The 13651-nt window shown below is 35.6% G+C and overlaps 1 protein-coding gene across 1 annotated transcript in view; it reads right to left on the minus strand.

Moving 5' to 3' along the window:
• Positions 1-13651, minus strand: part of SMCHD1 (structural maintenance of chromosomes flexible hinge domain containing 1) — a 155758-nt gene that overhangs the window by 46760 nt on the left and 95347 nt on the right. The gene's annotated exons all lie outside the window — the stretch shown is intronic.

Here is a 13651-nt window from a genome sequence, read left to right on the forward strand (position 1 = left end):
ATCCAACTCACAGTTTTGTATTTCAAAATTATAGGATATCCTGATCTTTTTATATTACTGTTTTCAAGCACCATTCTAAATATTTAAGTTTACATATAACACAAGGCATTCACTATGACTTACTTATCAATAAAGAGCTCAGTACTTAATAAGAGGTACACATACTAGTATGCTTTGATCACACCTAATGAAAGCAAAAACACGAATAACATTTTCTGGTATAACTTGCATGATATGTGCAACACGGCTCTAGATCTCTAAGGTGGCTTTTGCATGTCATTCACATTCTCAAAATACTGGATAACAGAGTAAAAAAGAACAAAGGCTTTGAATATGTATCTGTATTGAAATCCCAGAACTGCAATATATATGAAAACTTGGAGAAAATAATCTATGTCATGTTTCTCCAAGAGAAGAATTCCTAATAAAGTTATAGTAAGACTGAAACAAGACCTCTGCTTCCAAATGGCAGGCAAAGTCTTCCTGATGAAGACAAGCATATTTTATTTTTATTTTATTTTTTAAAGTTATTTTTTAATTCCAGTATAGTTAACACACAGTGTTGTATTAGTTTCAGGTGTACAATATAGTGATTCAAAATTCAACACATTACTCAGTGCTCATCATGGTTAGTGTACTCTTAATCCCCTTTAACTATTTCACCCATACTCCCCACCTGCCTCCCCTCTGGTAACCACCTGTTTGTTCTCTATGCTTAAAGGTCTGTTTTTTCGTTTGACCCTTTTCCCCCTTTTCTTCATTTGTTCTGTTTCTTAAATTCCACATATGAGTGAAATCATATGGTATTTGTCTTTCTTTGACTTATTTCACTTAGCATTATACTCTCTAGATCCATATGTCTTGATATTTAAACAACTGTATTTTAAAAGGCATTTGCTTGAAGATGTTAAAGAGATAACAAAAGTGAAAAATAACTCAACAGGATATAAGATAGCATGGAGATCCTGGGAAGGGAGTTTCACATTTAAGGCTGCTTTAATCAATCCTGGGAACACATCCTAGGCATAGAGGTGAACCTAGTCAGATAGGCTTCCAAGGGAAAAACAACTCAGCTTTGAATCATGTCAATCTCTGAATGTGGACTTAAATGATAAAAAGACTGCTACTGGCCCAAATAACAGAAGCAAATGTAAACCCAACCTGGAGAAAGAAAATGCCTGACACTTCAAATTATTTCCATAAATATTCATAAACAAAATGTATGGTAAACAATAAAAAACAGGTACATAAAGAGGCAAGAAAACTAGAATGAAAACCGACAGAAGCAAAAGACCACTGAAACAGACCAAAAGGAACTTGAGACAGACTTTTAATAAACTCTGGTTACTGCTTCTTAGGGTAATAAAAGACAAGACTGGGAATTCCAACACAGAACTGGACTTTAAAAAGCAAAAACAACACTAAACTAATAATGCCAAACAGAAATTGTTTATTCAAAGATGGGTTTAATAGCAAACTGGATACACTGAAGGTATTTCAGAAGAAAATTATCTAGAATGAAGGGAGACAAAAAAAAGAGTGGCAAATAGAGAAAAGAGGATGAAAGACTGAGAATGATGTAAGGACTAATATGTCAGAAAAAGAAGAAGGAAAGAATGAACAGAAGCCATATTTGATGAAATGGCTGATAGTTTTTATAGGCTTTGATTTCATGGTCTTTGAGTTTGAAAAATTAAGTAGAATAAATAAAAAGAAATCCATAAATAGGCATGTCATAGTAAAATTGTTGAAAACCAAACTTAAAGCAACCAAACAAGAGTGGAAATGATTACTTCTCAAGATAATAATAAGGCTGACAGCTTAACTCCTCAACGTAAACAACAGGACAGTGAAGGCTGGCTTGAAAGTACTGCAAGAAAGAACTGCCAATCTAGAATATCATTTCTAAGAAAAATACTCATCTAGTATGACGGTGGAGTAAATATATTTTCAGGTAAAAAAGAGACAATTCATCGCCAGCAGATGTACACTAGAGGAAATACTAAAGGAACTTCCTTAGATGCAAAACCCGAGTGGAAGATTAACAGAATAAATGAGTTAGTAAATCTAAATGAACACTATATATACCAATAATGTATTCATAGGCTTGACATATACAATAATGAAGGCATTTAAGTTGAGAGAAATGGTGTTTAAGTGTTCTAAGATCCATGCAGGCCAAAGAGAGGGCAAAAAATGCAAAGTGTCGTCACACATTGCTATAGGATGCCAACTATGCATGCTGAAATCTCTTTTAAAAAACCCACTTACAGAATAGTAAGATCGTATAACTACCAAGTTAATGAGAAAAAACAATAACTAAGAACAATAAATTCTAAAGAAAAAGGAACAAAGAGTAGGAGGATCAAATAAACAGGTTGAGTCAAAAGCAAGTGCTGTCAGTTATTATTTGTAAGATCTAAACTTTTCATTTAAAAGATTATTTTAAAAAACAACTATAATGCCATCTATAAAAGATCACTTAAAATATAAAGATACAAAAGTAATGAAAAAAGATATTTATCCAAAAACTCTCATGATCCCTAAGGTGGCTTTTGCAGGTGACTTATATGGAAAGTTGGTATACTGTTATCAAAGTAGATTTCCAAGCAAAAAGCATCACTAGAGAAAAAAGGTGAATACTTCACATAATGTTAGTCAATTCAATCGGCCAAAAAAACATAATAATGTAAATCTGTATGTAAATATTAACACAGCCTAATAAAATGTGTGAACACTAACAGAACTAGGAGGCAAAGTAATTCCGTACTCATAATGGGAGATTTGCAACACTGCTTAAAAAATACACCTATACAGGGGTGCCTGGGGGACTCAGTTGGTTAAGCGACCGACCCTTGATTTTGGCTCAGGTCATGATCTCACAGTTTGTGAGATCAAGCCCTGTGTTGGGTTCTATACTGACAGCAAGGAGCCTGCTCAGGATTCTCTCTCTTTCCTCTCTCTCTCTGTTCCTCCCCCACTTGCGCTCTATCAAAATAAACATTTAAAAATATATATACAGTAAAACCTTGCTTTGTGAACATAATTCATTCCAGAAACATGCTTGCAATCCAAAGCACTCGTATATCAAAGCGAATTTCAAGAACCATTGGCTCAGTTGTGATCATTCGGCATCACCGTACTACTTGTATCGCAAAACATCACCTGTTAATCAAGTTAAAACTTATCAGAAATGTTTGCTTGTCTTGCAGAACACTCTCCAAAAAAGTTACTTGCAATCCCAGGTTTTACTGTATATAGAAAAATTAAAAATATAGAAAAAAATTAAACGTAGAAAAATGAAACACAAGGATTACCAAATTTTGAATTAATGAACATAACACTGTACTTCACATGCAGTGTTTATTATTTTCTATAGTGTACATATTTATCAAAATTGACCATATGCACATACTACAAAAACAATTACCAATTAGTTTCAAAGAAATGAAATTATATAAGGTAGGCTCTCTGATGACAGTGGAATTAAGCCAGAAATCAGCAACAGAAAAAGAATAAGAAAATCCCAAAATTCAGAAATTAAACAATATACTTCTAAAGAATAGCCATGGGTAGAAGATGAAATCACAATCGAAATTAGAAAATATCTTGATCCAAATAATAATGAAAATGCAATGTAAAAAAACTTGCAAAATTTATACCTCTACATGTATAAACACATATATTTAAACATAAGTATTTATAGTCACATATATGTATATACAGGCTGAAAATAAGCATGTTAAGCAGCAATCCTAAGAAGTTTTAAAAAGGCAAAAGTTGGGGCGCCTGGGTGGCGCAGTCGGTTAAGCGTCCGACTTCAGCCAGGTCACGATCTCGCGGTCCGTGAGTTCGAGCCCCGCGTCGGGCTCTGGGCTGATGGCTCAGAGCCTGGAGCCTGTTTCCGATTCTGTGTCTCCCTCTCTCTCTGCCCCTCCCCCGTTCATGCTGTGTCTCTCTCTGTCCCAAAAATAAATAAACGTTGGAAAAAAAAAAAAAAAAAAAAAAGGCAAAAGTTGGTTCTTCAAAAACACCTACAATATTTACATCTCCTGGTAAGATTAGCTGAGTAACAAAAAATAATGTGAACAATGGGAGATCACTATAGATCCTACAGGCATTAAAATTAAATTATGAATGAATTTTTAAATTAACATAAAGAATGACAAATTGAAAACTTTAAGTTACCAAAACTGACCAAAGACAACAAGGAAATACAAATACTCATGTAACTGCTGAATTTGAAGAAACTGAATCCATACTACAACCTTCCTCCCCAAAACTACAGGCACAGATGTCTACACTAATGAAATCTACCAAACATTTAAGGAAGAAATAATGACTCTCACACAAGATCCAGAAAATAAACCAAGACTTAGGGCCCACTTCTCCCTGTTACTTTAGTGAGGCATTCATGACCTAGATACTAAACCTAAAAAGAACATTTAAGAAAGCGTAGGCAACCCTGACTCATTAATGTAGATGAAAAAATTCCAATCAAAATATTAGCAAAACAAAACGGTCAATACATAAAAGAGGTTATGCATCATGATGAAAATGGATTTACTCCAGTGATACAAGACTGGCTGAATGAACATTCAGAAAATTAATGTTCTGTAAAATTCAGCACATTAAAAAAGAAAGGAAAAATATCACATATTACCTCAATAGATGATAAAATCTAATGTCAATCCATAATAAATAGAAATTCTCTTACTAATGATTAGAAATGAACAGACTGATAAATATACCTACCAATGAAATTAGGAACTGGGGATGAATTAGAATGACCACTCTCATCATATCTAAAATTTTACTGTAAGTCCAAGCCAGTTAAATATGGCAAGAAAAAGAAAATGCACAATGACTGAAAAGTAATAAACCTATCATTATTCACAGGCGTTGATGTGCATCTATTCTGAAATCCCAAAGAATCTATAAACAAAACTGGAGATTAAGGAAGTGAGGAGAGATGTTGGCTACAATGTCAATAAACACAAGTGAACTGGATTTCTGTAACCAACAACAAACGTAAAAAAAGTTAAAGGATGTTGTCTACAATAGCATCCAAAATATCAATGATCTTTATCTAGACATTATGCGAAATGAAATAAATCAGACAATTACATATACTCTATTATTTCACTTATATGTAGAATCTAAAAAACTCAAACTCGTAGATACAAAGAACAGATTGGTTGTTGCCAAAGGTAGGAGCTGGGAGATGGAGGAAATGGATCAAGGTGGTCAAAAGGCACAAAGTTTCAGTTAAAAGATAAGTAAATCCTTGGGAAGAAATGTGTAGCATGGTGGCTACAGTTAACAATACTGTAGCGTATATTTGAAAGTTGCTGAGAGTAAATCTTAAAAGTTTCCACCACAAGAAAAAAACTTTGTAGTTATTTAAGGTAATGCATGTTAACCAAACTACCATGGGAAACATTTGGGTGGAGATATATATCTATCTTGAATCAGTGTTATATACCTTAAACTAATACAATGCTATATGTTAATTATATCTCAATAAAATGGAAAAAAAATCACCTATTTAGGTATTCATCTAAGTAAAGATGTAGGACACTTTGATTCAAAATAGTGCAAAATGATACAGAGAAACTAAAGACAAAATAGAGGAATATGACATATTAGTAGACTGCAAGATGTTCCCAAATTTCTACCAAAAAAATCCCAACAGCTTTTGTTATTAAAATTGTATTTTGTATTTGAACTTGGTAATATGATTCTGAAATTTATATGGAAAATTAAGGGCCAAGATATTCAAAAAGAACAAAGTTACAGGGCTTGTTCTATAAGATATCAAACTTATCAAGAAGTATGGTATGGTAAAATATAGACAAACAGGTGAAGAAATCAAAATAGGGAGTCAGATGCACACAAATATGGACATATGATTTAAAATAAAGATGGCACAGTGGAACAATGATCTCAATAAAAAATACAGACACAACTATTTATTCATACATAAGTTAAAAAAAAAACCTGACCTGTACTTATACCTCATACATTAAAAATATTAATTCCAAGAATAACTGTACAAAATTATAATAAAAAAGAGCGGACAAAGTTCGGGCACTTGGCTGGCTCAGTCAGAAGAGCATGCAACTCTTGATCTCAGGATCATGAATTCAAGCCACACAATGGGTGAAGAGAAGGCTTAAATGAATTAAAAACAAAACAAGGAAAGAGTTAGCGTTCCCAAGACCACCCCCAGGTTTGATGATTAAGAGAACTCACAGGACTCTGTTAATAGTCATACTCACAGCTATGATTTATTACAGTAAAAGGATACAAAGCAATATCAGGAAAGGGAAAAGATGAATAGGCAACATCCAAGAGAGAACATACACAAACTTTCAAGGGTTCTTTTGCAGTGGAGTCACAAAGGACTTGCTTAATTGCCCAGCAACAAGTTATGATAACACACACAAAATGCTGTTAACCAAAGTAATCTTATTAGAGACTCAGCAACCACAGTTTTTTACTGGGGGCTGGTCACCTAAGGGTCCTCTGCTTAGTACATCTAAAACTTCCATATTCCCAGAAGGAAAGCAAAGGTTTAGCATAAACTGTATTTGTAGAAGTAATCACCACCACAATAAATCTTACCATGCAATATTGCTACATATTAACTACATCCTCCTAAATTATAGATTGTATCCTCATGTTTTTGTAACTGGAAGTCTGCATCTTTTAATCACTTTTCCCTATTTTGCCCATTCCCCTATATAGCTAAGACTTCTTTTTATTGAGATGAAATTCATTTCAAACAAAATCAACCATTTTAAGTGTACAATTGATTGGCATTTAGTACATTCCCATTGTTGTGCAATTACTATAACTATGTAGTTTTTTTTTTTAATGTGTGACTATATTTAAAAGAATTACTAAAACTTTCCTTCTGATACCCTGGAATGCTAAAATAAGATTCAATTAAAACAAATTATTTAAATATTTTAGAATACAAATAGCCCAATTACCACATATTTTAATAGAGTCATACACTAAAAGATAATTTAGTAGTCTGAAAAGAAGGCAGTATGTGCTTTCCTGGATGTTTAAATGAGTCCCATGCAATAACATGAGTGTACCTTAAAGACTTAAAGCAAAGTTACACAGTATAAGATAAAGACAGTGATGGTATATTTTGTTGTTTGTCACAACATAATAAGCAAACTCAAGACTATTTAGAAACATAGAGGGGCACCTGGGTGGCTCAGTCAGTTAAGCGGCCAACTTGATTTTGGCTCAAGTCACGGTCTCATAGTTCAGGAGATCAAGCCCCGCGTCATGCTCCAGGCTGACACCTTAGAGTCTGCTTGGGATTCTTTTTTCCCCTCTCTCAGCCCTTTCTTCTTTCTCTCAAAATAAACATACATTAAAAGGGAGGGGGCACCTGGGTGGCTCAGTGGGTTACGCTTCTGACTTCAGCTCAGGTCATGATCTCACGGTTCATGGGTTCAAGCCTTGCATCGGACTCTGTGCTGACAGCTCAAGAGCCTGGAGCCTGCTGCCGATTCTGTGTCTCTCTGTCTCTGCCCCTCCCTTACTCACAGTCTGTCTGTCTCTCTCTCTCTCAAAAATAAACAAACATTAAAAAAAATTAAAAAAGAAACATACAGCAATCTAACATTGCCTTTACAACAAGTGCACAGTCAGAAGATCTTTAACAAAAGTGGAGTGTCTACGAAAGATTTAAAAAAACAAAATGGTCCTTCAATACAGTTAGTTTGGACATATTAATATAATAATAATTTTGACTCTACTGATGATGAGTTAAGGAATTTTAAAAATAAACCTTTTCCAAATCCTTCTCAGGATTTTGAGAAGACAAGGGAAGTAGGAAGCACCAGGAATTGGTCTCCCCTTCCAGAAAACAACTGTACTAGCAGAATAGGTCTGACGTAAGTTTGGAACTCTCAAAGTTACTGAAGACTAAGATAGTAAATTACAGTGAATTTCGATCAATTTCAGCTCTTAGCACAGAAGTAACTACTCATTCCCCCCTTCCCAGCCCGATGGCAGGCAGATGTATGTCCTTAGAGCAGTCTATACACAGCTTTTAGGAGCCAGCGTGGGCAAAAAGGACCCTACCCCTCCAAATACTGGGGATCTGTGCTCTGCTGCCTCTGATCACAGAGGAGCAGACAAAAATGCAGACAGCCATTGTTCCTGCCCCAGCCCATACTTTGCAAGCCCCTCATTCTCCAGTTTAAGTAATGTCCAAGGGACTTAAAGGGCCAGCACTCTTTCCCTCTCTTCACTTTCTTTTTCCCTTTTAGGGAACCAGGCATTAAAGGACATTCATAAACAACTGCACATATGGGGAAAATTAGAAAGTGACCACACATGCCCAGGGAAAGAATCAGAAAAAGACATGACAAGACTTCAAGTATACACCTAAGACCGATCTGTGACAAACAGCCTGTCACAACTGAAAAAATAAACAAAAATAAAACCCAGCAAACCCCAGGTGAAGCAAAGAATATGAATTCCAGAGCTACCACATTATTAGCTTCAAATGTCTAAACCACAAGGCAAAGAATCAAGAAAGTATGGGCCATTCAAAGGGAAAAAAATAAAAACAAAAACAAATGTTACTGAAAAATACCTGATGGCAAATATACTAGACAAGGACTTAAAAAACACCTGTCTTACAGATGCTCAAAGAACTGAAGGAAGATGTGGAGAAAATTCAGGAAGTGATGTATGAATAAAATGGAAATATTGATAAAGAAATAGAAAACCTAACAAGAAACCAAAAACAAATTCTGGAACTAGAACAATAATGAAGTGAAAATTTCACTACAGGTATTCAAAGGCAGATTTGAGCAGGAAGAAGAATTAGTGAACTTGAAGACAATGGATATTAGAGTCTGAGGAACAGAAAGTCGAAAGGATTGAATAAAAGTGAACAGAACCTAAGGGACCACTGGGACACTAGCAAGTGTCCTCTCTTTCACCAGAGGAAGAGAGAATATTTTGAAGAATGGCTGAAAACTTAACAAGTTTGGTGAAAGACACAAATATATATATAGAATATGCTCAAGAGATTCTGCATAAAATGGATTCAAAGACACACACACCAAGACACATTATCATCAAACTTACAAAAGACAAAGAGAATACAAAATAGAATATGGAGAGCAGCAAGAAAGAAGCGAATCATTACATACAAGGGATCCTCAGTAAGCTGACCAGATTTCTCATCAGAAAGTCTCCCCAGAGCCAAAGCATAAGAGACTCCTAAAAACTGAGAACAAACTGAGGGTTGATGGGGGGGTGGGAGGGAGAGGAGGGCACCTTTTGGGATGAGCACTGGGTATTGTATGGAAACCAATTTGACAATAAATTTCATATATTTAAAAAAAAAGAAAGAAAGAAAGAAAGTCTCCCCTTCCATTTTTCTCTTTGCATGGGATCAGGCTTTCCCCACTAACTCTTTTCCTTTTTTTCTAGGGTTACTTCAACAAACAAATCAAAAGCACACCTGGTGGAAGGGTTTGCAGAGGACTGACCAGTGTGATAGAGCAGCCAAAACACAACAACATATAGCATGCAACATACACCAGAAACACTTCCTGAAGGGTCAGGCCCTGGACAGTGTATGACCCCTTTTTAATATAGTACTTGCAGGTGCAGGACACATAACAAGCTATTAAAACACACAAAAGACACATACTTAGCCAAAATGATGAAAGGAAAGAATTCTCCCTTAAAGAAAAAGCAAGAAGAAATGACAGCCACAGAATTGTTCAAACCAGATATAAACAATGAATCTGAACAAAACTTTAGAATAACAGCCATAAGATTAATAGCTGGGCTTGAAAAAAGCATAGAAGACAGTAGAGAATCTATTGTTGCAGAGATCAAACAACTAAGACATAGTCACGATGAATTAAGAAATACTGTAAATGAGATGCAAAATAAACTAGCTACAGTGACAGTGAGGACAGAAGCAGCAGAGAGAATAGGTGAAATAGAAAATAAATGTATGGAAAAAGATGAAGCTGAAAAAAAGAGTGGAAAGGAAATTACTAGACCACAAGAGAGAATTAGAGAGCTAAGTGATTCCATGAACAAAACACTATCCATATCATAGAAGTTCCAGAAGAGGAGGAGAAAGGGGCAGAAGTTTTATTTGAACAAATTATAGCCGAGAACTTCCCTAATCCAGGGAAGGAAACAGGCATCCAAATCCAAGAGACACACAGAACTCCCTTCAAAATCAACAAAAACAGGTCAACACCATGACATATAGTGAAACTGGCAAAACACAAAGATAAAGAGAGAATTCTGGAAGCAGCTAGGGACAAATGGGCCTTAACCTACAAGGGCAGACACATAAGGGTAGTTGCAGACTTGTCCAGGGAAACTTGGCAGGCCGGAAGGGAGTGGCAGAAAATATTCAACGTGCTGAATAAGAAAAATATGCAGTCAAGAATCCTTTATCCAGCAAGGCTGTCATTCAAAATAGAAGAGATAAAGGCTTTCCCGGATAAAAACTAAAGGATTTCATGACCACCAAACCAGCCCTGTAGGAGATCCTAAGGGGAATTCTGTGAGTGGAAAGCAGCAAAGACTACAAAGGACCAGAGACATCACCACAAACATGAAACCTACAGATAATACAACAGCACTACATCCATATCTTTCAATAATCACTGTGAATATAAATGGACTAAATACCCCAATCAAAAGACACAGGATCTCAGAATGGGTAAGAAAACGAGATCCATTTATGTGCTGCCTACAAGAGACTCATTTTAGGCATGAGAATACCTGAAGATTGAAAATGAGGATGGAGAACCATCTAAGAGCCACCCAGGAGCCCCAAACAAACTAGATTTTAAAACAGACTGTAACAAGAGATGAAAAAGGGCACTCTATCATAATTAAGGGTCTACCCATCAAGAAGAGCTGACATTTGTAAATGTTTATGCCCCCACCATGAAAGCACCCAAATATATAATTATCACCAACATAAATAAATGTATAGATAATAGGGAACTTTAATACTCCACTTACAACAATGTACAGATCATCTAGGCAGAAAATCAACAAGGAAACAATGGCTCTGAAGGACACATTGGACCAGATGGACTTAACAGATATATTCAGAACATTTCATTCAGAACACACTCTTCTCAAGTACACATGGAACATTCTCCAAAACAGATCACATATTGGGTCACAAAACAGTTCTCAACAGGTACAGAAAGACTGAGATCATACCATGCATATTTTCAGGTCACACTATGAAACTTGAAATCAACCACAAGAAAAAATTTGTAAAGCCCCCAAAAACAGAGAGGTTAAAAAACTAAAGAATGAATGGGTTAACAAGCAAATTAAAGAAGAAATTTAAAAATACATGGAAGCCAATGAAAATGAAACACAACAGTCAAAACACTTTGGGATGTAGAAAAGCACTTCTTAAGGGGAAAATACACTGCAATTCAGGCCTATCTTAAGAAGCAAGAAAGGTCCCAAATACACAACCTAACCTTACACGTAAAGGAGCTAGAAAAGGAACAAAAATAGAGCCTAAAGCCGACAAAAGAAGGGAAATAATAAAGATTAGAGCAGAAATAAACAATATAGAATCCAACAAAAACAAAAACAAAAACACCCCAGCAGAATCAATGAAACTAAAAACTGACTTTTTGAGAGAATAAACAAAATTGATAAACCACTAGCCAGACTTATCAAAAAGAGAAGAGAGGACCCAAATAGATAACATCATGAATGTAAGAGGAGAAGTCACAACCAATACCACAGAAATACAAACAATTATAACAGAATACTATAAAAAATTCTATGCCAAAAAACTGAACAATCTGGAAGAAATGGCAACACTCACACACTACCAAAACGCAAATGGGAAGAAACAGAAAATTTGAACAGGCCCATAGCCAGAAAAGAAATTGAATCAGTTATCAAAAATCTCCCAAAAAGTAAGAGTCCTGGGCCAAATGCTTCCCAGGGGAATTCTACCAGACATTTAAAGCAGAGTTAATACTTATTCTTCTCAAACTGTTCTAAAAATACAAATGGAAGTAAAGCTTCCAAACTCACTCTATGAAGCCAGCATTACCTTGATTCCAAAACCAGACAAAGACCCTAATAAAAAGGAGAATTACACGCCAACATCCCTGAGGAACATGTATGCAAAAATTCTCAAGGAGAACCTGGGTGGCTCAGTCAGTTAAGCATCCGAGTTCAGCTCAGGTCATATCTCGTGGTTCATGGGTTTGAGTCCTTCATTGGGCTCTGTGCTGACAGCTCAGAGCCTGGAGCCTGCTTCTGATTCTATGTCACCCTCTCACTCTGCCCCTCCCCCACTCATGCTCTGTCTCTCTCTCTCTCTCTCTCTCAAAAATAAACATTTAAAAATGTTTTTAAAAAATTCCCAACAAGCTACTAGTAAATCGAATTCAACAGTAAATTAAAAGAATTATTTACTATGATCAAATGGGATTTATTCCTGAGCTGCAGGGCTGGTTCAATATTCACAAATCCAAAAACGTGCACATTAATAAAGGATAAGAACCGTATGATCCTCTCAATAGATGCAGAAAAAGCATTTGATAAAATACAGCATCCTTTCTTGACAAAAACCCTCAAGAATGTAGGGATACAAGGAACATACTTAACATCATAAAAGCCATATGTGAAAGGCCCACAGCTAATTATCATCCTCAATGGGAACAACAGAGTGCTTTCCCCCTGAGATTAGGAACACAACAGGGATGTCCACTGTCACCACTGTTGTTTAGCATAGTGTTGGAAGTCTAGCCTCAGCAGACAACAAAGTGAAATACAAGGCATACAAATTGGAAAGGAAGAAGTCAAACTTTCACTCTTCCAAGATGACACAATACTTAGTCTACATGGAAAACCCAAAAGACTCCACCAAAAAAACTGCTAGAGCTGATCCATGAATTCAACAAAGTCGCAGGATGTTAAATCAAAGTACAGAAATCGGTTGCATTTCTATACACCCATAATGAAGAGAAAGAGAGATTATATTAGGTAATTGATCCCATTTACAATTGCACCAAAAAACGTAAAATACCTAGCAATAAACAATAGAAAGCTTATGAAAGAAATTGAAGAAGACACAAAGAAATGGAAAAACATTCCATGCTCATGGATTAGAAGAACAAATATCGTTAAAATGTTGATACTATCCAAAGCCATCTACACATTCAATACAATCCCTATCAAAATAACACCAGCATTCTTCTCAGAGCTAGAACAAACAATCCTAAAATTTGTATGGAACCACAAAAGACCCAGAATAGCCAAAGTAGTGTTGAAAAAGAAAGCCAAAGGAGAAAGCATCACAAACCCAGACTTTAACTGGTATTACAAAGCTATAATCATAAGGACAGTTATGGTATTGGCACAAAAACAGACACATAGATCAATGGAATAGAGAACCCAGAAACAGACCCACAAATATGTGGTCAACTAATCTTTGACAAAGCAGGAAAGAATATTCAATGGAAAAAAAAGACAGTCTCTTTAGTAAATGGTGCTGGGAGAACTGGACAGCGACATGCAGAAGAATGAAAATGGACCACTTTCTTACACCATATACAAAAATAAATCCAAAATGGATGAAAGA

This window comes from Leopardus geoffroyi, chromosome D3 (genome assembly GCF_018350155.1).
Source record: "Leopardus geoffroyi isolate Oge1 chromosome D3, O.geoffroyi_Oge1_pat1.0, whole genome shotgun sequence".
Lineage (NCBI taxonomy): Eukaryota > Metazoa > Chordata > Mammalia > Carnivora > Felidae > Leopardus > Leopardus geoffroyi.